At 43.3% G+C, this 20,952-nt stretch overlaps 1 protein-coding gene across 1 annotated transcript in view; it reads right to left on the reverse strand.

Annotated features, from left to right (window-relative positions):
* The window catches only part of CDH23 (cadherin related 23), a 1,814,588-nt gene that overhangs the window by 431,761 nt on the left and 1,361,875 nt on the right, over positions 1-20,952 (reverse strand). The window lies entirely within an intron of this gene.

The following is a 20,952-nucleotide window of genomic DNA, read 5'->3' on the forward strand; positions in this document are numbered from 1 at the left end:
CACAAACACACATGCTTTCAATCACACACACATGCTATTTCACTCACTCCCCCCATGCTCTCATACAAACTGTTTCCACACATGCTTTGAATCATTAACACACCAGCTCTCGATCATACATATACAAGCTTTCAATTACATACACACGTGCTATTTTACTCATACATGCCCTCTCCAAGGACATACCATGCAACAGCAGCCTCTTCCTCCTTCAGCCTCCATCTGTTACTCTCTCACTCCACATGTGGCCCTCTTTCCTTCTGTCTTCAGCTGCAAATGAGAAGGGCTCCACCCATAGCCTTTCCGGACTTCTCTCCTTCTTGTCTTCAGTCGCGGGTGGGATAGATTCCACCCCGGCCCTCCCTCCTGCTTGTCTTAAGCCGTGGTTGAGATCGGCTCCATCCGCGGCACTCTTGGACCTTTCTTCTACCTGTCTTCAACCGTGGGTGGTTTGGCCTTCACCCACAGCCCTCCTGGGCCTCTCTCCTGTTAGTCTTCAGCCATAGTTGGGATAGTCTGTCGCCATGGCCTCTCTCTATCTTTGGCAGTTTTGGCAGCCCCTAAGTGGGAGATAGGCTGGAAAAAGTCTTCTACTCCCTACCCTACCTCCTTCTTTCAGCCTTCTCTGCCATCTCTATCTCTTACTTCAGGCTGTTTCCCATTTCTTTCTTCCATCTTGATCCATTGTTTATCGATGACTTTTCTCTCTCTCTAGTAACCATCTCTTTCTATTCACCTATTGTTTTTTCTTCTCTTTTTATCCCTGTTTCCCTTTTATATATTATCCTCACTAACCTCAGTCATAAAAAAAAAATCTCTTTGGACTATAAAGCCTGCCTTTGGTCACAGATGAATGAAATTAGGTGGTTATCAATGGTATGTTAAGAGGAAGGGGCAGTACAATTAGTGCACAGAGGGAGCCCTTGCTGTGGAAACCATTAGACCCAGAATTCTCAATAACAACCTGGCTGATGTCTACTGAATCTGTATTACTTCTTCCATTGTGGCCACTATCTCGTGGGCCCTGTTGGTGGGGAGATAGGCCACAGCCCAAGTCATGTTTAGCAGAGCCCCTATGAGCTCTATTTGAAGTAATAGGTTCAGGTTGGATTTGGATTAGTTGAGGTCAAACCCTGACAGCAATACTCAGATGGTGGTTTGCACCGATTTCTGTCCCTACCTGTGATGTGTTCTTGACTAGCCAAATTATGGAAATATATGTATAAAGACCCTTTAGATTCTTACCAGGTAAATGTGTTTTTTTCATGAGGTAATATTCAAAGGCAATTATCTGGATAATTTTGAGTTATCCAGATAAATGCTAACATTTGAATATCACTGGCATGTATCCTGCTAAATTTTATCCAGTTAAAATTTAGCTAGATAACTTGGGGGCAATTCATGGGTGTTCCAGGGTGGGGATGAGTTAGCCAGGTAACTTATTTGGCTAACTCTGATATTTGTAGTTAGCCAAATAAGTTATTTAGCTAATGCTATATGCCCCAAGAATCATGTTAAAGTTTATTAAAAAAATGTATAGCCCACTTATCTTAAATGCTAATCGGGTTACAAGTATACATACATTTTTAATCATACAAAAACAAGTCAATAAACATATACAGTATTCATTAAAACAACATAATTACATCATATAAAATACCTTAATAACCAAACTAAAACTAAAATATAATAAAATAAAAAAATATAATAAAAACTCCTTCAACAAGGCAAAAAGCAGTATCTAGGCATGTTAATATAAAAATCTAATACTGATGCTCAATATTAAATCAAGTTAGCGCTCATGGCAGCATCAAGCATTGCCTTCATAGCAATGCTAATAGCATAAGCCACCAAAGGACCAAATTTAAGATTAAGACACCCATAGGCAGAAGACTTTGGGCAGGCTGTTCTGTCCCTGAAAATAAGAGTGTAATGGGGGAAGTCCTAATTTTGGGTGCCTTCAGAATTTTGTGCCCTAGCCATGTGTCTATGTTGACTAATTCTAACTCCATCCCTGAGCTACCAACATTGTGGTACAAATTACACATGACACTGCCAGGAGTGGTACACTTTTACCACAGCCCCAGTGGTCTTGGCCGTATAGTGGGTACCAGCAGGAGTTGAATGGTTGACGGTTGACTTGGAGCATGGCAGGAGAGAGGAGAGGAGAGGAAGCGGCTTTCGTACATTACATAGCACTTGGAATTGCTGGGGGGAAAAACTAGCTCAACTCCTTGGGCCTTTTGACCCACCACCATGTGAACTAATTTCAGGAAACTTAGGGCGTGGGGAACAAGGGTCTACCGGCACAAATGAATATATCACTTAGGGGGAACCTGGCCATCAGCCTGGAATTTTTTTTTTTTTTTTTTTAATCTTTCAGTGCTTATACAGCTGTATTCTTTGAATATAGCCACTTAAGCTTAAAGCTCTCCAAGTACATGTACCTGGATAACTTTAAACCTAACTGGCTATATTCAACACAGATGGATAGGTTTAAAGTTAAAGGTAGCTAGATTTATTCATTTATATACATTTATATTCCGCAGATCTACACATCTCAGCGGACAACAATGTTAACATACATAGAATAAATCATAACAATACATTTAAAAAAATTGATAAAATAAATATCAGAATAAAACAATATCCCACTGAAAATCCCAGATAACTTATCTAGCAATTACCTTTGTAATTCCTTGTACACCTTATTTCGTGCACAATATTAACTGCATGCTCCCCATTTAGTATCCCCCGTTCCCTTATATAATATATAATTCTCCTCATATTGTAGATTTTTTATCTCTCCTGTACCCCCATAATATCCCCCGTTACCTTGTATAATGTATAATATTCCTAGTATCTTTTGATTTTCCTTGTTTCCCTAGTCCCCCCCTATGTATATTAGTTTCTTACCTTTTTACTGATTTTCCTACGGTTACCTTTTTAAGGTCCCCTTGTACATTCTCCCCCTTTTTTGTTCTTCCGGTTGCTCCCCTGTTTCCCCCGCCCTGTTCCATGTAATTTCATTGAGTTCTTTCTAAACCAATATGATGTACCCATGAATACCGGTATAGAAAAGCTTATAACTAAATAAATAAATACATTTGGCTGGATAAGTTACCCATTTTTCAGGTTTCTGAAAATTGGCCTCTGGTAAAGGACTCAACCCCCACTAGGCATTCCCCTATGGCTTGTGCAACAATGGCTTATTTCAGGGTTTTACTGTATGTACAGTACAGATCATAGTGTGTTCTAGAGAGTAACCGAAAATTTTGTGGAGAAGATAAACAGACAGCAAGGGACTGCTGTTTGCTGAACAGGAGCTGCAGCCCCAAGGTCTATGGGTTTCTAGGCTCTAGTCCTCATTTTGGTAGATCAGGAATGGGGAGGTGAGTTTGAAGCTTTAAAGTTTCTAATTTCCTCTTCATCTTTTGTATATTTGGCTAGTGTGGGTTTGTCAGAACAGTCTGGAAACCTCATTAGCCCTTTGATGACTTTTGCCAAGGAAGAAGGCGGGGATATTTTATTACTAACCAATCCAGTTAGTGTTCTTGGTGCCAATTTGGTACCCATCAGTTTTGGAGATTCGAGAGTGTACCAAGTGCCCATCCAGATAAGCCACACCAAGAGAGAGAGAATACCCAAGCCACAGAAATTCAGAGTCCAATTGAGGAGAGTGATTATTTGAGAATATGAGTTGTTCCTTCACCTAAGAGCTCGGAAGATTTGCTACTTCCCAGATCAGAATGGACCTGGGGTTCCAACAGCCAGAGTAGTGGGATTTGTCCAGACTCAGCAACCCCAAATGAGTTGTCCTCAGTTGCTTCACCTTGCAGTTAGTACATAGTGACCCCCACCCCCCTCTTCAGTGCAAGGATACGGGAAGAGAAGCTACACATGTATAACCCTTCCTCATTCTTCATCTAGGTCTTCTTACACTTATACTCACTGTATGTTGCTCTGGTCTAGTTATGAAATTGATCCCATCTATCACCCCTTAACCTTCTGTGGGCTCTACTGATCCCCGGTCGCTCCTTCCTTACTGGCTCTGGTTAAAAAAATCATGCCGGTCTCAGCCATAAAACAACTATTACCAATACGTTTCTACAAAGATGCATAGTATGGATCATATAATCTTGATCCGCTGTCTGAAAGAGTTAGGACTTAGTGGCATTGTTCTTAAGTGGTTCAATTCCTACCTGTTTGAACAGCAGCAGAGGGTGTTTTTTAATGATAATTTTTCAGATTGGAGTGCATCTGGGTTCAATCTTATCCCCAGCCTTATTTAATGTATATTTGGCTCTTCTGTGCAAGCTTATTGAGCAGCTACGAATTGAATTTCAAGCTTATACAGGCAATACACAACTGTTTTTCCCAGTAAATGACTCTTTAATTTCAGTTGCTGAGCATATTTCCAACTGTTTGTCTGCTATAAATACCTGGACAAGTTTAATAATAAATTATCATTGTTCATCCAAGTCCAAAACTCTTTAAATTCATCAGCAGCCAACCCTTCCTCCGAATGCCGACCTGTGCAACAACAGTGAATGGGACTGTGATTAAGTTCTCAGGTGGAGTGAGAAGCCTTGGATTTTATTTTGATACTCATCTCAGTTATAGAGGTCATATCCAGTCTGCATTAATTTGGGTATTTTAAGCTGAAAATGTTCCACCATATCTGTCATATTTTTGACCCCTGTGATTTTAGAACTCTCATTCAATCTTTTGTCCTTTCAATGACTGATTACTGCAACGCTCTCTATTTAGGGCTCCCTGCATCTCATATACAGGCATTTCAGGATTTGCAAAACTCTGCAGCCTGTTTGGTCAGGCAGAGCTCTCCCTGGGAACATGGTCCTAGATATCTTTCTGGACTAGTGGAGAATAATTCTCCTTCTTGTCCTCTTCAATCCCAGGGAAAGGCTCTCCTATCAGTTCCATCTCTTAAAGTGGGCCATTTGAAAGAAACTAGAAACTGAGCTTTTTCTATTATGGGCCCTATACTGTGGAATTCGATGCCCAAGGTTTCATGGTCTTTAGAAAATTTAGGAGAATTTCATAAAAAAGTAAAGTCTTTGCACTTTCAAGACGCTTTGGCACATATTAACTAATTTTAGGTTTGGGTATGTTACTGTATTTAAGTGATTTAGCTGTATAAGATGTATCTTATATTATACTATGGGCCCAAAATTGAAAGATGGCTGATTAAGTAACTTGTTTGTGTGTAATTGAAAGCAAATGTGTGTATGATTGAGAGCTGGTGTGTTATTGATTCAAAGCATGTGAGAGATCAACATGTGAGAGCATTGGGGGAGTGAGTGGAATAGCATGTATATGTCATTGAAAGCATGTGTGTGACAGCTTGTGTGTAGAGACCATGTGTGAGCGTGACAGAGCAGGTGTGTTTGTGATTCAAAGTAAGTGTGGAGAGAGCATGTATGTATGTAACAGCGTGTGTGTGTGGGTGACAAAGCATGTGAGGAGAGAGCATTTGTGTATATATGTAAGTGTGTGGGTGATTGAAAGCATGTGTGAGTGTAATTAAGAGCATGTCTGTGTTTGTAATTGAAAGTGCACGTGTCTATGGGTGAGAGAAGAGAAAATATATGTGGAACAACATCGCCCCAGCCACAGCTAATCCATGACAATCTCAGGGCTTCTGGAAATCAAAAATTCTCAGGTATGAAGAGAAAGTAATTAGTTTTATCTTATTAGTTTTAATTATTGCTTTGGCTATTATTTGATGTCTGCTGTACTGAAATATTTTATTGATATTTGGAAAATTTTTATGAGTTCTTAATTTTTGGATGATAGCTGTTTTGAAATTTTTTTTTTATTAGGATGATTTTGCTATGATGATTAATGATTTATTGTTTGATGTTTTATAAGGAATGATAGTGTTTCTGTTTTTTCCATTGTTGCACTGTATACACTGTCTGGCTTCTTGCAGTTTCTAGTTCACTTTTTTTGTCTGCACATTTCTATTTCTATTTTATGATCTCTTTATTCTATATTTGGTAAGGATCTGTCTGTGTTCTGCATAGGTGACCAAGGTGAGGTATTCTGCTAGCATGTTGTTTCTGTGGCAATTCCCTGCAACTTGGAGGCTGCCAGCAACATAACCCGGCTAGATGCAGCAGAGGATGCTGCCATGCAGGGCCCTTGGTGGGGAAAAGATCTGTAGTACCTCAGGATGATGTCAGCAGCTCTGCCCTATATAGGGCTCTCCATACCTTCCTGCCTCGCCTCAGCAACAGGTCCTCCTACCTTTGGTAGTGCGTGTTGCTTGTTCCTGTTCATCTTCCCATTTCTCCAGCCTGCCCTTCCTCATCTTGTTCAACCTTGCCCACTCTGCCTGCCTTGCTGTGTCAGTCCCATTTGCCTTACCTCAGACTTCCTTCGTACTGATTTCTGGATCTGAGCCTTTGCCTGGACACTGACTATACTTACTCACTGCCTGCCATTGACCCATTGCCTGGACACCGACTATACTCGCTTACTGCCTGCCATTGACTCATTGCCTGGACACTTTGGGGTAGATTTTAAGACCTCCGCGCAGATGTACATGGGCGCGCACTACCCGGTGCGCACACATGTAGCCTGATTTTATAACTTGCGCGCGCAGGCGCGTGCAAGTTATAAAATCGGGAGTCGGCACGCGCAAGGGGGTGCACACTAGTGCATATTGCGCGCGCTGATGCCTGTGGGCTTCCCCCGTTCCCTCCCAGGCCGCTCTGAAATCAGAGAGGCCTGGAAGGGAACTTCCCTTCCCCCTAACCTAATCTTTCCCCCCCCAGCCCTACTCTAACCCCCCCCCCCCCAAATTTTTATCAAATCTTCTGACACAGCAGCAAATGGCTGCTGTGTCGGAGGCCTCTGGCCCCGCCCCTGGACCGCCCCCTCAGACCTCCATGCCGGACCACCCCTTTTTGCAAGCCCCGGGACTTAGACACGTCCCAGGGCTTTATGCGCGTCACCGGGCCTTTATAAAATAGGCCCGGCGTGCGTAAGGCGATTTACCCACGTAGAACCTTTAAAATCCAGCCCTTACTATTCTCGCTCGCTGCCTGCCATTGACCCATTTCCTGGACACTGACTATTCTCGCTTGCTGCCTGCCATTGACCCATTGCCTGAACACTGACTATACACTCTCACTGCCTGCCATTGCCCCATTGCCTGGACACTTACTATACTCGCTTGCTGCCTGCCATTGACCCATTGCTTGTTCACTGATTATACCTGCTCGCTGCCTGCCATTGACCCATTGCCTGGACACAGACTATACTTGCTCACTGCCTGCCATTGATCCATTGCCTGGACACAGACTATATTTGCTCACTGCCTGCCATTGACCCATTGCCTGGACACTGACTATACTCGCTCGCTGCCTGCCATTGACCCATTGCCTGGACACTGACTACTCATTTGTCACCTGCTTCTGACCCTTGCTTGGCCCTGGAACTTCCTTCACACCATTCCTTGAGAGACTCTTGCCTAAGTCCTGCTGGCCCTCAGAACCCAAGGGCTCAGCTTGAGGAGAAGGGTCTGGTGAAGGTGAAGCTTCAGACCAGTCTCGTCACAGAGTACCTCCGCCAACTGTCGGTGTGACTCTGTGGGGTACGCCCCCCCAAGCTGCACCAACCACATCACAACAGCAAGGGTCCACTCCCATTACAATTTGTGCACTATTTGCCTGCATGAAAAATCCTAAACGTTTTAGTCTTTCAGTGGTATCAGTCGTTCGGTTTGTTTAAACCAAACCCAACTGAAAATGGGCTTTTTCAATTTGGATTCAGCACTTGTTTCAAATGAATGCACATCCCTAATTAATCCTTCTGAATAAATTAATAAAAGTCTGTACAAATTATGCTTCACGTCCTCAGCATCTGGTTGCCTCATATAGAAATTCTGAAGCATTCTCATGTCAACAACTCACTCATTTCCTTCGGAGTTAGTTCTCCTCAGTGGAATAGCGAATCACGTATTTACCACATGGCCCTGCTTAGGAACTGTCAGCGCTTGACTAAGGAGCTGTAACTGCTCACATGTTCAGCATTTTGATGACTCAATGTACACATTTTCTGAAATCATTCACAGAGATATATAGGCAGGTCTCCTCCTGCACGTCTCTACTCCTCATGACCCTCCTCCACTCTTTTTCTGGAACTAATTTCTGAATGCGCTCCAGTCACCCAGCCCATAACAAATTAAAACTGTGAGCAGGGTGACTGGATAATACTATATATACCAAAACGAGCCCCTTACAATTTACATCAGGTTAGAGAGCAGAAGTGTAGGGTCAAGTAAAGAGTGCATTTCTACCCTCATGAGCCCACTTTGGCTCGTTTTCTCTCGTTCCGTCTTTCAACCTAGGAAGGTGGCAGAGACTCCAGGGTCGAGTTCCTAGGCCTCCAGGATTAGGGAGAATTAGGAAGGATCCTGAGAGAGAGGACTAAAAGGTGAATTAATGAGAGGGAAGCTAAATTTTCACTAAAGAATTGCCTTAAGTATCTAAAGATGGAGTTTCATTCTTTTTACTTATTTAGTTTGATCTATAACTCACCTATTTTAATCCAAATGGTTTACAATGTATTACAGAGGCAGCAGATGTACAATAGGCTGTTTGCAGCTTTACGGAAATTGATTGTGTATAACAATTCAAAGTAGCAGCAGTTAAAAAGTAACATTCAGTTTGGCTATAAAAAAGTGCTTAAGTTCTACAAACTACACACAGTGGGAAATACTAGTGAATGAATTTGGAAAATAAATAGCAGGCAGCAAAAATGTTTGGGCCGCATGTTTCAGCAGCGTGCCCCACATTCTCTCAGTCTCGTTTGTGTTTCGGGGTTGACATTAAAGCCCTGACAGAAGAGCCAGGCTTTTATTTACCTCCTAAACTGAGAGTAATCATGAATTCCTAAGAGCACTTTTGGGAGGGAATTCCAGAGGGCAGGTGCTACTCCTGAGAAGGATCCGTTTTGGGTGTCTATTCTTTTTATTTGTATTTTTTTGAGGGCAGAATAGAGTGCAGATCTTAGTGGCCTAGGAGGCATGCATTTCCCTCTGGTATGTAGGCCCATCTCCCCTTACAGCCGTGAGCATCCATGATAGCATTTTGAAATTTGTTCTATGTGGTATTAGTAAACTGTGTAGTTTTTGTGTGACGGATGTGATGTGAGCATGCTTTTTGCATCCTTCTGACGGTTATGCAGCATCGCTTTGTAACATCTGGCGTCTGTGGAGGGCCTTATCTGATACGCTCTCGTGTGGTGCATTATAGTAATCCAGTCGCCCAGTTACTGTGGCATGACCCACTGGATGTAGGGTTTGTCTTCTCAATGAGGGGATGGATGTAGCCTTCGTACATTTCGTAGTTGAAAGTGGAGCCCTTTACTCTTGCCTGGATTCAGAGGAAGGACTGCCAGGCTTTGGAAACCTGCTTCAGAGTTGTTGTTTGACAGGGAAGCAACTGATATCTGCACCCCATAAAGCAGGTGCCAATACAAAGTCCCAGAGAGGAAGCATCTCTAAAGAGTACATTGTGGAGGGGACTGAAGGAAAGGATTCTCTACTGCAAAGGATTCTGTGACTGTAAGGCTATTAACTGTGAATCTGAAATGTTTTTGATTTGTATATTGATTGCACCAGACACAAGTGTACTATTCACAAAGTTAGCTATCTTCTTAGTGTTTGGGTAATTGCCAGGTTCTTGTGGCCTGGTTTTGGCCTCTGTTGGAAACAGGATGCTGGGCTTGATGGACCCTTGATGGTCTGACCCAGCATGGCAATTTCTTATGTTCTTATGCCTCAAATACCTCAGAAAAAGGATGTCTTTTCTGAACACCAGACTGTGTGGAAGTGAGTTTATTCCTTCTGGAAGGTAGTAAAGTACATTCCATAAGTTCAAGATCCCTGAAAGACTTTTGCTTTCCCACATATCAGGAAGCCACCACGAGAGCATGTGTTACAACACGGCCCCTGAACTCCCAAAATATCCCATTGAATCCGACCAGACAGTGGGCCAGGGGTTAACACATATCAAAAAGTCACTAGGTTTGCACATGAACCTCTAGTTCAGTGTTTCCCAACCTTTTCAAGTCTAAGGCACAGCTGCATTAACAAAAATGTTGCATGGCACACCAACCTCTACAGGTCAGGCAACCCGGACATGGAGAGGACTCATATAGTCAAAAGAAGAGCTAGGGAAGCATTGAAAGCCTCACCAATTTCTCTTAGGAGTGTGCAGGGTTAAAAAATGTGTTTTCATTTTTCAGTTCATTTTCAAGAGGTTTTTTTTTCACATGAATTTTGGTTTGTGGAATGTTGGATTCATTTTATTCATGTGAAAAAAATGAACCAAACATTAAAAACGAAACCCCAAAACGAAGAAAAAATGAAAACGGGGCCTCCAAGCCCAACACCCATCCCTCACACCCAGCCAGAAAAATGCCGAGGCCAGGATCCCCCCCCCCCTGACCCCCACTTACCCAGGCTGGTGGGGATACGCCAGTGAGGCCTATGCCCAGGCCGAAGCTTCAACCTTGATTAGGCAGAGGCTGCAGTAGGTCGCTGTGACCTCAGTTTTGGTCTTGCGTAGGCCAAGGAAGCGGTAGGCCGCTATGACCTCGGCCTTGGCCTATGCAGGGCTGAAGTCTCAACCTAGGCCCAGACCCAACCTGGAGGCTGGGTCCCGATGCTGGGGCCTTGAACTGGACCCAGGCCCAATAGCGGGACCTGACCCTAATGCTGGGGCCTCAGCCTGGACTCAGGCCCAACACCGCAGCCCAGCCCAGAGGCCGGGTCCTGATGCCGAGACCTCGGACCCGTCCCAAGGACGACAACAGGACCCGACTCGAAGACCGGGCCCTAGTGCCTGGGTCAGCATAGGCTGGAGCCTGGGCTCAGTTCCGATGTCATGGCCCAGCTCGGAGGCCGGGTCCCGATGCTGGGGACTCGACCCGGACCCAGGCCTAATGCCGGGAGCCAGCCTTCATCGGATACCCGATGGATCAGGTAAGTTTGTTTTCATTTTTCTGGGATTTCGGCTGAGGCCCCAGCATTGGCCCGGGCCTAGGCCGAGATCCCAGCATCACGCTTGGTATCCAGGCAGTGGTCATGACAGGCAGAGATCAGACAATGTCAGTATCCAGGAAGTGGTCAGAGCAGGTGGACATTCAGCAACATCAGTATTCAGGCCATGGTCAGGATCCAAGAGGCAGTCAGAGAGAGGAGGAAAGAGGCAGTGGGAAAAGCAGAGCGGAGAGGGAGAGACAGAGCAGGACAGGAGCAAGGCAGGCAGTAGTAGGAGTGAAAGAGAGGCAAAGCAGGGCTTGTGCAGGGTAGGCAGGATCAGAAACAACAATGCACTTCAGGCAGCAAGGCACGGCAGGAGGATCTGTTGCTGAGGCACTGGCTGGAAGCACAGCAGGATTTAAATAATCCGCCACGATGAAGTCATCACGGGACTCCGCAAGTCTCCTTCTTATTGCGAGACTTTTATATTGAGTTGAGGTGCACCTAAGGGGAAACAATGGCAGCATCAGAACTGCTTGCAGAGGCATCCATACTGTAGTGAGTGAGGATGGTCACGAGGCCATCCTGCGACCAACCTAGAGATACACAGAGGAGATGCTGGTCAGATTGGTATGCCCTCCCCTCTCCTAACTCTCAACCCCAGGGCTTGAACTAGGGTCATCTAGTGGAGATCTGGAGGGTCTCTACATTTGGAATGGCCTCCCCATGGAGGTGGTGAAGACAAGGATAATATCTGAATTCAAGAAAGTTGGGATAAAATACAAAGGCTCTCCCTTTGCAGTCCATTGGCTGTGGCATGCCTGACCAATGGGCTTTGAGGAGAGCAGGCACTTCACTTGTCTCCCAGCTACTGTTCCCACCTTCCCCTGCAGCCTTCCAGCTGACTATGGAATGTCTGACCAATGGAGGACCAGAGAGCAGAAGTAGTCTAGGACCATAGGCTTCCAGAGGTGCAGGGGAGATGGGGAAAGCTGCTAATAGGGCTAGAAAGGAAAAGGTCAGAAGAGATATAAGCAGGGTGACAGAGGGGCTTAAGAACTGCTGGGAGTTGGTTGTAAATGGGATACTGGCTGGAAGAGGAACTGAAAGAAGGAAGTCTGGCGAGGAGAGGAGGAGGGAAGGGGTTGTGAGGGGAAGAGGGAATAGGAGAAGAATTGTGGGAGAGGGAGACACAGGCTGTGAGGGTGAGAGGGGCAGGAAGAATTGCAGAGAAGCCTGACAGAAAGGGGCAAGAGCTGTGTGAAGGGGACAGCAGCTGAGAGAAGGGAAAGGAGGATACAAGCTAGGAAAGAGAACATGTGCTGTGATAAAAAGAGGAGCAGGGGTGAGTAGTTAGATGAAGGGAACTTTAAAAGGATGAGAGAGGTGAAGAGATCTGGGAAAAGAGCTATGTGGACTGGGGTGAGGGACTGATAGACGAGGTAAACCAAGAGACGTGATGTGAGAAGAGATGGGATCATGATGGAGGGGAGAGGCAAGAAGAGGTGAGGAGGGAGATGGAAGTGGCAAGAGAGGGTTGAAACCAGGAGGAGGTGAGGGAAGATAATGAGCTGTGGAGAGACAGCTAGTGGATAGAAAGTTATACACATTGAGGAAAAATACAAATGAAAAGAAATAACAGGAAGACTAGAAAATAAGCTTTTAAAGAAAAAGAAAGGTCTAAGGCAGAGAGAAAACTGAGAAAAAGCCAAGAGCCAGCAGAGACAGAGGATAAATTCAAACTACAGACCACAAAGGTTGGAAAATTGTTTATTTTAAGTTTGGTTAAGATTTCTGCGCTAGCTGGGCAGGGTCAAAGGGGGAGGCAGATGGTATCTGTAGTCACCAGGGTAAATAAAGCATTTTACTGGAAGGAATGGGAAGAGGGAGGAGGTTGTGGTGGCCTGTGACATCACAGGCTCAAAATCTCTTTTAAAAATCAGCAGCTCCAGTATTGAGAGAGGTGTGGTCAGGGCTTGAATTGAGATGAGCATTGCTCTCTTTGCTACAAAAAGTAAATAAAACGTTCTCCAGTTATTTCCCACAGGAGAAAGCAGTTTTTTTCTGGAGTTTCCAAATCAAGGGCAGGACGGGCTCAGGACATGCAATTAGTGGATTGCCTTATGTGGGCTCTGCAGACATGGGATTGGCTCTGGACTGGAATCTGTGAGTGCCAGGAGGCGGCAGGAATAGTTCCAGAAAAAAAAATAGTGCCTGGGCTCAGGAAGTGCAGAGCAGGGAAGTGATCCAAGCTTGTAGAGGAGGGGAATCACAAATTAAAAGGAGAGTGGAGCCTGCCAATGAAGGCAGGGGTAGGAATCCATGAACCAAGCCTGAAGAGGAGGGCAGCTGGCTAAGGAGGGGTGAAGAGAAACCTGCTGGGGAGAGCAGGGTTGGAAAGAAGAAGAGCTGGGAGGGGAACATAGGACAGATCAGTGGGAAATGCAGGGCAAAGCATTGTAAGGGGATGGAGACAGCAGAGCTGAAAGAGGAAAATGAAATTCTCTCCTTGCTGAAGAATTAAGAGAGAAGAGAGGGAAGGAGGGGAGAGGGAAGGTAGATTAGGAGAATGAGAGAAAAGGAAGGTGGTGGCAGGAGAAGGAAGAGACTGTGATTGCATGGGTCGTTGGTGGGGAGGGGGGAATGGAGCAGAAGGGAGGCGACTGATGAGGATGAGCTGGGAGGGAGAGGGGAGAAGAATGAATTGAGGGACTTTGAGCGCTTCCCTGGTTTTTGTTTTGGCCACATGAAACCTTCCCATGTTCACATTACCTGCTCCCCTCTGGACATTTAAATACAGGCTGGTCAGTCATATTCATAATCCACTGTGTTCTGATTTTTCTTTTTTGCTGGGGGCACGGTAATTCGTATTGACTTCAGCACTCCTGTAAAGCGAGGTTTAATGGCGGTTTGGGAATGCAGTGATCTGGAAGCCAAAGGTCATGACTTAGCTTATCTCTTCTTGGGGTCGAGGAGAACGGAGATCCTTATTCATTTCCCACTCTCAGAGCTGTGTGCTGCTGATGCACTGAAACCTTTACTTGGGGATCAGTACCAACTCTTTGTTTGGCTCTCAGCTTGAGTCCTTGAAGTCTTTGTCATGACTCAAGTGGGGCAATAAAGACCTGGCTCCAATTTTAGGCCTAACCTTATTGCAAGATGTCAAAGAGGCTGGGGCCTAGACGACACCAGGTCCGCTCTGTGGACTTTGTCAGGCATTCAAAGCCAGGTTCTTAGAGCTGGATCTAAGTTCCTTGACAAGGATGGCACGCAGCCTATCCTAATAAAAATATCTTTTTTTGTAACTTTTTATAAAGAAAGGACCATCAAACCACCCTGCGGTATTTGAATTAAATTCAGTTCTATAATTATACCAGCCCAGGGTTACTTATAATCATCGGTCCCTAAGATCCAAATAGAGTGCATAATCCATCCCAAAACTCCAAAGAGTGAATAATCAAAATTGTTTTGCAATTTTTAAGAATGCTTTTCACACATATTTAAAGCTTGAACTAGATTTAAAAAACAAAAATGTGTACTTCCTTTAAGCAATCCAACACAACCTTTGAGCAATCCAACGGGAAAGTTCTCTGTACTTCCTTTAGGTAATCCAGCAGGAAAGCGCCCGCAGTAGAACTGCTTCAGGGGCTCCCGATATCGACTCTTTATCAGGATTTATGAGGAACGACGGTGACAACTTTTAAGGATGCCGAAACATCTCAAGCTTGCCAAGTCCTTCCAGGCCCAAATTGCTCTAGGTGACATTCCTGTACAAATTTTACAGTTAGAGGCATTGTGATCTTCTCCCAAAACATACATAGCACTGTGATGACCATCTTCTTTGGGACCAAACGTGAGACCATAGGCTTGCTTCTCTGACATGGTAAGGAAAATCAACACCCAGAGAAAACAGTGGCCAGTTAGTCTATAAGCGTGCAGCACTGCTGATAAAGCGTGGAAACCGGTTTAACAGCAAGAATGACAAAAAAAAAAAAAGTCAATAGAACATAACCAAATGCCAAAATTCTGACAAGAGAAGAAGGGAAGAAGAAAACTGAGGCAGAAATTCCTGTCAGAGGCAAAAAACACTAGAGAAGAGGAAGAAAACAGCTGCAGAGCTGAAAGTCACACATGACATTGCCAGCGGATGAAAAGAACCGTTTTTACTCTTTTCCAGAAAGCTCTGGAAGCCTGTTCTGTTTAGGCAAGGAAGTGGTCCACATGATCCATGTGTGTGACTTGCTGATCCATCTGTCTTTGGAGAATATCAATAATTCAGTTTTCTAGCAGTCCTGATCACCATGCTTGTCTATGTGGTTGTAGAGCAGACCAATGGTCAACCACAGAGGTCTCATTTTAACCAAACCATGAACAATAAACTTGGAATGTTAAAAAGTCATGCTGGGCTACTATTTTTATATAAAAGCATTGCCACATACATGTTTACTAACATGAAATGTTCACTAATATTACCATGAGGCAAATACAGCAAAGTGATATTCAGACAAGGCAAAAGTGCAAACAGCCTTCCTCATTATATAGCAAGAGGCTCTAGGCTGTATATCCGAGCTCCTTTACTTTAAGTTCCTGGAATTCCAAGGAATGGGTGGTTTCACCGTGTTCTGCCTTTTATGTGGATATTCTCCCATTAGAGCCTATATGGTAAAAACAATTTTAATAACTTGTTTGTAAAATTAAATGTTTACTTTTGGCATATGATTATTTCTGATCCTTTGAGATACTTGTGCTAAATACAGTACATTTGTCTGACATTGCAGGGAAGGCATGCTGACTATGTAATCTGTTTTTGACCCTGTAAAGCAGGTGCCCTGAATGTGGGCCATTTGTCTGACACTGAAGGACAAATATACTGAATGTGAGATATCTTCTGACTCAGCAAGTCTGTTATCAGTTCTAAAGTTTATTAAAGTGTGTTGCTCAGTACAAGCTTCAATCATAGTCCAGCTATACCCTCTGCTGTTTAATAATGAGCAATGCAGAAGCAAGACTTTCAGCACCACCTCAGTATATATGTGTGTGTGTGTGTGTATGGAGGATGGCATTTCTGTTCTTTTTGAAGACAAAAACATTTTTATTCTGCTATTTCTGTTCCCTTACAAACAAAAAGAAATACAGCTCAGGAAACAGAAAAGAGAGCAGAAAGGCAGAGAGCTCTAGTGACCAATGCTGGGACTACATCTGAGAACTAGTGGCCTGATTGCCACACTGAAGCTTGAACAATGCTGTGACTATTTTCTCAAACTAAAGAGGATGGATAATTCCAAAACCTAGCTTTACTGTTTATTGATTTTCAATTTGTCTTGCCTTTTTTTTTTTTTGCCAAAAAAGTGCTCAAGACGAGGAATAACATTAATGCATCACCTTTACAACTTATCTAAACAATCTAAAAATGTATTGGTTTGGGGCCACCTAACTGAAGGGTTACAACAAAGTCCCAGGACCACAGTTTCTCTGCCAGATCTCTCACTTGCTCAAAACACATCAGAGTTCAGCCCTGGGTACCAGGATCCCCCGTGGGAGGACATAGACACCTCTGGGTTCCCTGGTGCATTGGTGGGTATCAATATCACAGTCACTCACTTTCATTCCAATTACAAGCACTGGTCAGCTTGTACTCATGGACAGAGGAGACCGCTTGATTAAACCAGCCCCAAAACACAGCACAGTTAGCTGTGGTATTCAACTAAAAAATGTACTTAAGTTTAAAAAACAAAAAATCCATGCCAGTAAACCATAAATAGTCAATCACAAACAAATAAGCCCAATATGTGTAGCAAAATGAAACCATCTGTGCATAGCCAAACACGTATTGCAAAAACTGATTTATCAAACAATAATTGACCTATCACTGGGACCATCATACCGCTCTTTAGGTTTAGAACATAGTGGTGTTCAAAAGAGACCAGTAGGGTCTTGTATAATCATCGGTCCAATTTTTTAGTATTTTTAAAAATATAATATTACTTCCACCAAAGTGTATAGAAATATTTACCAACCCTTCTGATGTATGCAATCCTGCTAAGCCTGACATGATACCATGTTTCGCTGGAGCTGCTTCAGGGGCTTCAAGATGTTTATGTACCCTTTGAGAATACCGGGAGTTTAAAAAATGCCTGTGGGACCAAATATTTAACAATTATGAAGTATCAAAGAATTAGAACTTTTGTGAGTCCTAATATAAACGTCATGAAGCCCCTGAAGCAGCTCCAGCGAAACATGGTATCGTATCAGTCTTAACAGGAGGGGAAGTAAATATTTGTATACACTTTGGTGGAAGTAATATTATATTTTTAAAAAAATACCAAAAACTTGGACTGATGATTATACAAGACCCTACTGGTCTCTTTTGAACACCACTGTGTTCTAAACCTAAAGGGCGGTATGATGGTCCCAGTGATAAGTCAATGATTGTTGATTATTATTTGATAAATCAGTTTTTGCAATACGTATTTGGCTATGCACAGTAAACCATAAATAGCATCAGGAAAATTATAATAACAAAAGCCACAGTCTCTTTATCCATGGTGCATGGTCTAACAACTCCTCCACCTTTCTCTGAACCAGTATCCTGGCAAAATCCCCACCCTAAGCAGGGTAGGAAAGTTTTCTTCCTTTAGCATGTGCTAAAAAGGAAAAAAATCCAAAAATCCCTCTCCAAGAAACCTCTTGTTCTAAAAACTTGATATTAAAACTTCTTCCAAAATAGTATAGCAGTCACTGCCATTTATTAATTAGCTGTGGGGGAGCTCTTTACTGGTCATGGGAAGGCAACCACCAGCCAAAGTTCCCTGCCAGCGAGGGGATAGCTAGCCCTCCTGTTAGCGTACTGGTAAAAAGACATCTCCAAAAACTTCTCGCCTTCTCAAAAATCTCCAACCAGGCTGACCTCTTGATCGATCCATCAGAGAGCAGAAAGACCCCTTGCACATACTCCAACCGCATTTTATATAGCGGTGCTGACCAATCCCAACGGCTAGGGACTGGCCATGAACACAGAGAAGGATCTCCATATGCAAAAATCCCACCCCCCCTCCCCCAAAAAAAAGATTTTACCAGCAAAATATTAGTGGCAGTGGCAAAGCCCTGCTACAGTATTAAAAATAAATATAGAACAATAGTTTAAAAAACATACATGCATAAGAATATTATCAATAATGAAAATAAAAAGCACCCCAAAGTCCAATTAATATGACCAACCAAGCAAAACAAAAGATTTCATCCACAAATTATACAAACTGTCACGCTTAAAATCGGACAATCTAAGAATAATTAACCTGGGTAAAAAACTTCAGGCCAAGACATACAAAACGGATATAGTTAAATAAAGCTCCGAACACTGGCTCATAGACTCACACCACCTGGGGCAGGCACATTAAGATTAGCTAAAAGCTGTAGTGAACACCATGACTTGATTACTCAATGAAAAGGTAAATAATCCTTCATCCTTCATGGGCCTCGTAAGATGCTTTGGGGCATAATCTGAAAAAGCTCAGTCTCTTAGTTAATACCTGTTTCACCTTCCCTGGGTCAGGAACACAGAATAAACTTTCTTGAGTAGATCTTGATGACAAATATGGTTTCAGGAGATCCTTCAAGTAACTAGGATCCTCTCTCCGCAAAGATTTTAAAGTCAGAGGCAGCATTTCATATAGAATAAGGAGCCAGAGCAAAATACTGTTGTAAAAAAAAGAGAGGAGAAAGTTTACAGAGAGAGCATAGAACATAAAAAGGGAGAGGAGAGAGGGAGGGAAGAGACAGTAAGAAGGCAGAAGAGAAGGGAGAGGTGGAAAGAGTAAGGGAAGGAAGAAAGGAGGAGGAAAGAGAAGTAGAACAGCAGAGAAGGATACAAAGACAAGGGAGAGAAGGGGAGAAAATGGCAGAAAGTTTCAGTAACAGAGAGTGAGACAGAATATAGTCTAATAGCTAATGGGATCCTTGGCGAGCACAGATACAAACTGAATTGTTAAGAACATAAGAACATAAGAAAATGCCATACTGGCTCAGACCAAGGGTCCACCAAGCCCAGCATCCTGTTTCCAACAGTGGCCAATCCAGGCCATAAGAACCTGGCAAGTACCCAAAAACTAAGTCTATTCCTTGTAACCATTGCTAATGGCAGTGGCTATTCTCTAAGTGAACTTAATAGCAGGTAATGGACTTCTCCTCCAAGAACTTATCCAATCCTTTTTTAAACACAGCTATACTAACTGCACTAACCACATCCTCTGGCAACAAATTCCAGAGTTTAATTGTGCATTGAGTAAAAAAGATCTTTCTCTGATTAGTTTTAAATGTGCCCCATGCTAACTTCATGGAGTGCCCCCTAGTCTTTCTATTATCCGAAAGAGTAAATAACCGATTCACATCTACCTGTTCTAGACCTCTCATGATTTTAAACACCTCTATCATATCCCCCTCTATCTTATCCCCCCCTCAGCCTTCTCTTCTCCAAGCTGAAAAGTCCTAACCTCTTTAGCCTTTCCTCATAGGGGAGCTGTTCCATTCCCTTTATCATTTTGGTAGCCCTTCTCTGTACCTTCTCCATCGCAATTATATCTTTTTTGAGATGCGGCGACCAGAATTGTACACAGTATTCAAGGTGCGGTCTCACCATGGAGTGATACAGAGGCATTATGACATGTTAACGTTGCTGGCACAAAAGGAAGAGGATGACGTTATTACTCACTCGGGCCAAATCAGTGTAATGCAGGAGGAGGTCCATGTTCAGAGGCATTTAGCTGCATAACTCAGAAGTTATCTGTCTAAATGATTATTTGGACACTTATCCAGGTAAACTGCAATGAAGGGGGAGGCATTGCTAGAGGGAGACTGTAGTCTGCTGGATGTGGGATCAGGTAGATCTGGGACTAGGGTTATCAACTAGTTCTAAATTTTCAGGACGGATTGATCCAGGCCAGGTTTTACCCATTGTATGGTGGGACTTGTTTCGATTTACTTCCTGCTGTCCTTATAAAAAAGTAGGACTTCCTCAGCCAAGTTTACAACGTGCGTGTGTGAATATGATTAACCGGTTTACCAATTAGTTCTCCAGTTTACCCAGGCTTCTCCAGATCGTTGAGACCTTCCTGGTTCTTTTCCTGAGCTTCCCCCAGTTCCACTCAATGAATAGTATACAATAAATACGTTTTCTTTCTGTTATGAATGATTATTAGCAAGCGTAAAAGTACGCAAGTAACTTGCCAAGCATGCATGGCTAAGTGTCTTTTAAAATGGTTGCCTGTAACTTTGGCCTCGCCCTGGAAAACCCCTTTTTATGCCGGTATGTGCGCATGCGAATCGTTGCATAGGCGGGCATTTTGGATGTTTATAAAATACTGATTTCATGCATATGCGTAACTTATGCGCACGTGTTTACCTGCAGAATGTTTTTAAAATTCACCTTTAATCTTTTTGCACGTCTATATTATCATTTTACGATGCACTGTAAAATTCATTTTACAGAAATCATCAAAGTGAAGCACTCATTAAAACAACCTAACTCACTATCATTACTTTTCTCAATTGAAATATATTGGATGCAAACAGGTCTTCAAGGAATGTTCACTACAATAGGACTAGCCTAAGGATCTGTCAAAATGGGTCTTTTGAATGAAATGATTCAAAAGTTGAATTAATTGATGGCATTTTATACATGTACAGTTATGCACCTGACCTACACTCCCCTCCTCCAGGAACATCGCTTTTCTCAGCAACTGGAAGCAAGCACGCTGGTACACACTAGCATGTTTTGCTGCAGATAAAACGTGTGCAAGCTGCCCACACAGAGACCAGGCAGTGTTCGGAAGCCCCATTTTAAGTGCATTAACACAGGCTTACCCATGTGTAGCACACAGAAAACTGACTTCTTTACATGTCGGGTGACAAAATCATTTAAAATTGTAGTTCATGTTCAT

This window comes from Rhinatrema bivittatum, chromosome 7 (genome assembly GCF_901001135.1).
Source record: "Rhinatrema bivittatum chromosome 7, aRhiBiv1.1, whole genome shotgun sequence".
NCBI classification, from domain to species: domain Eukaryota; kingdom Metazoa; phylum Chordata; class Amphibia; order Gymnophiona; family Rhinatrematidae; genus Rhinatrema; species Rhinatrema bivittatum.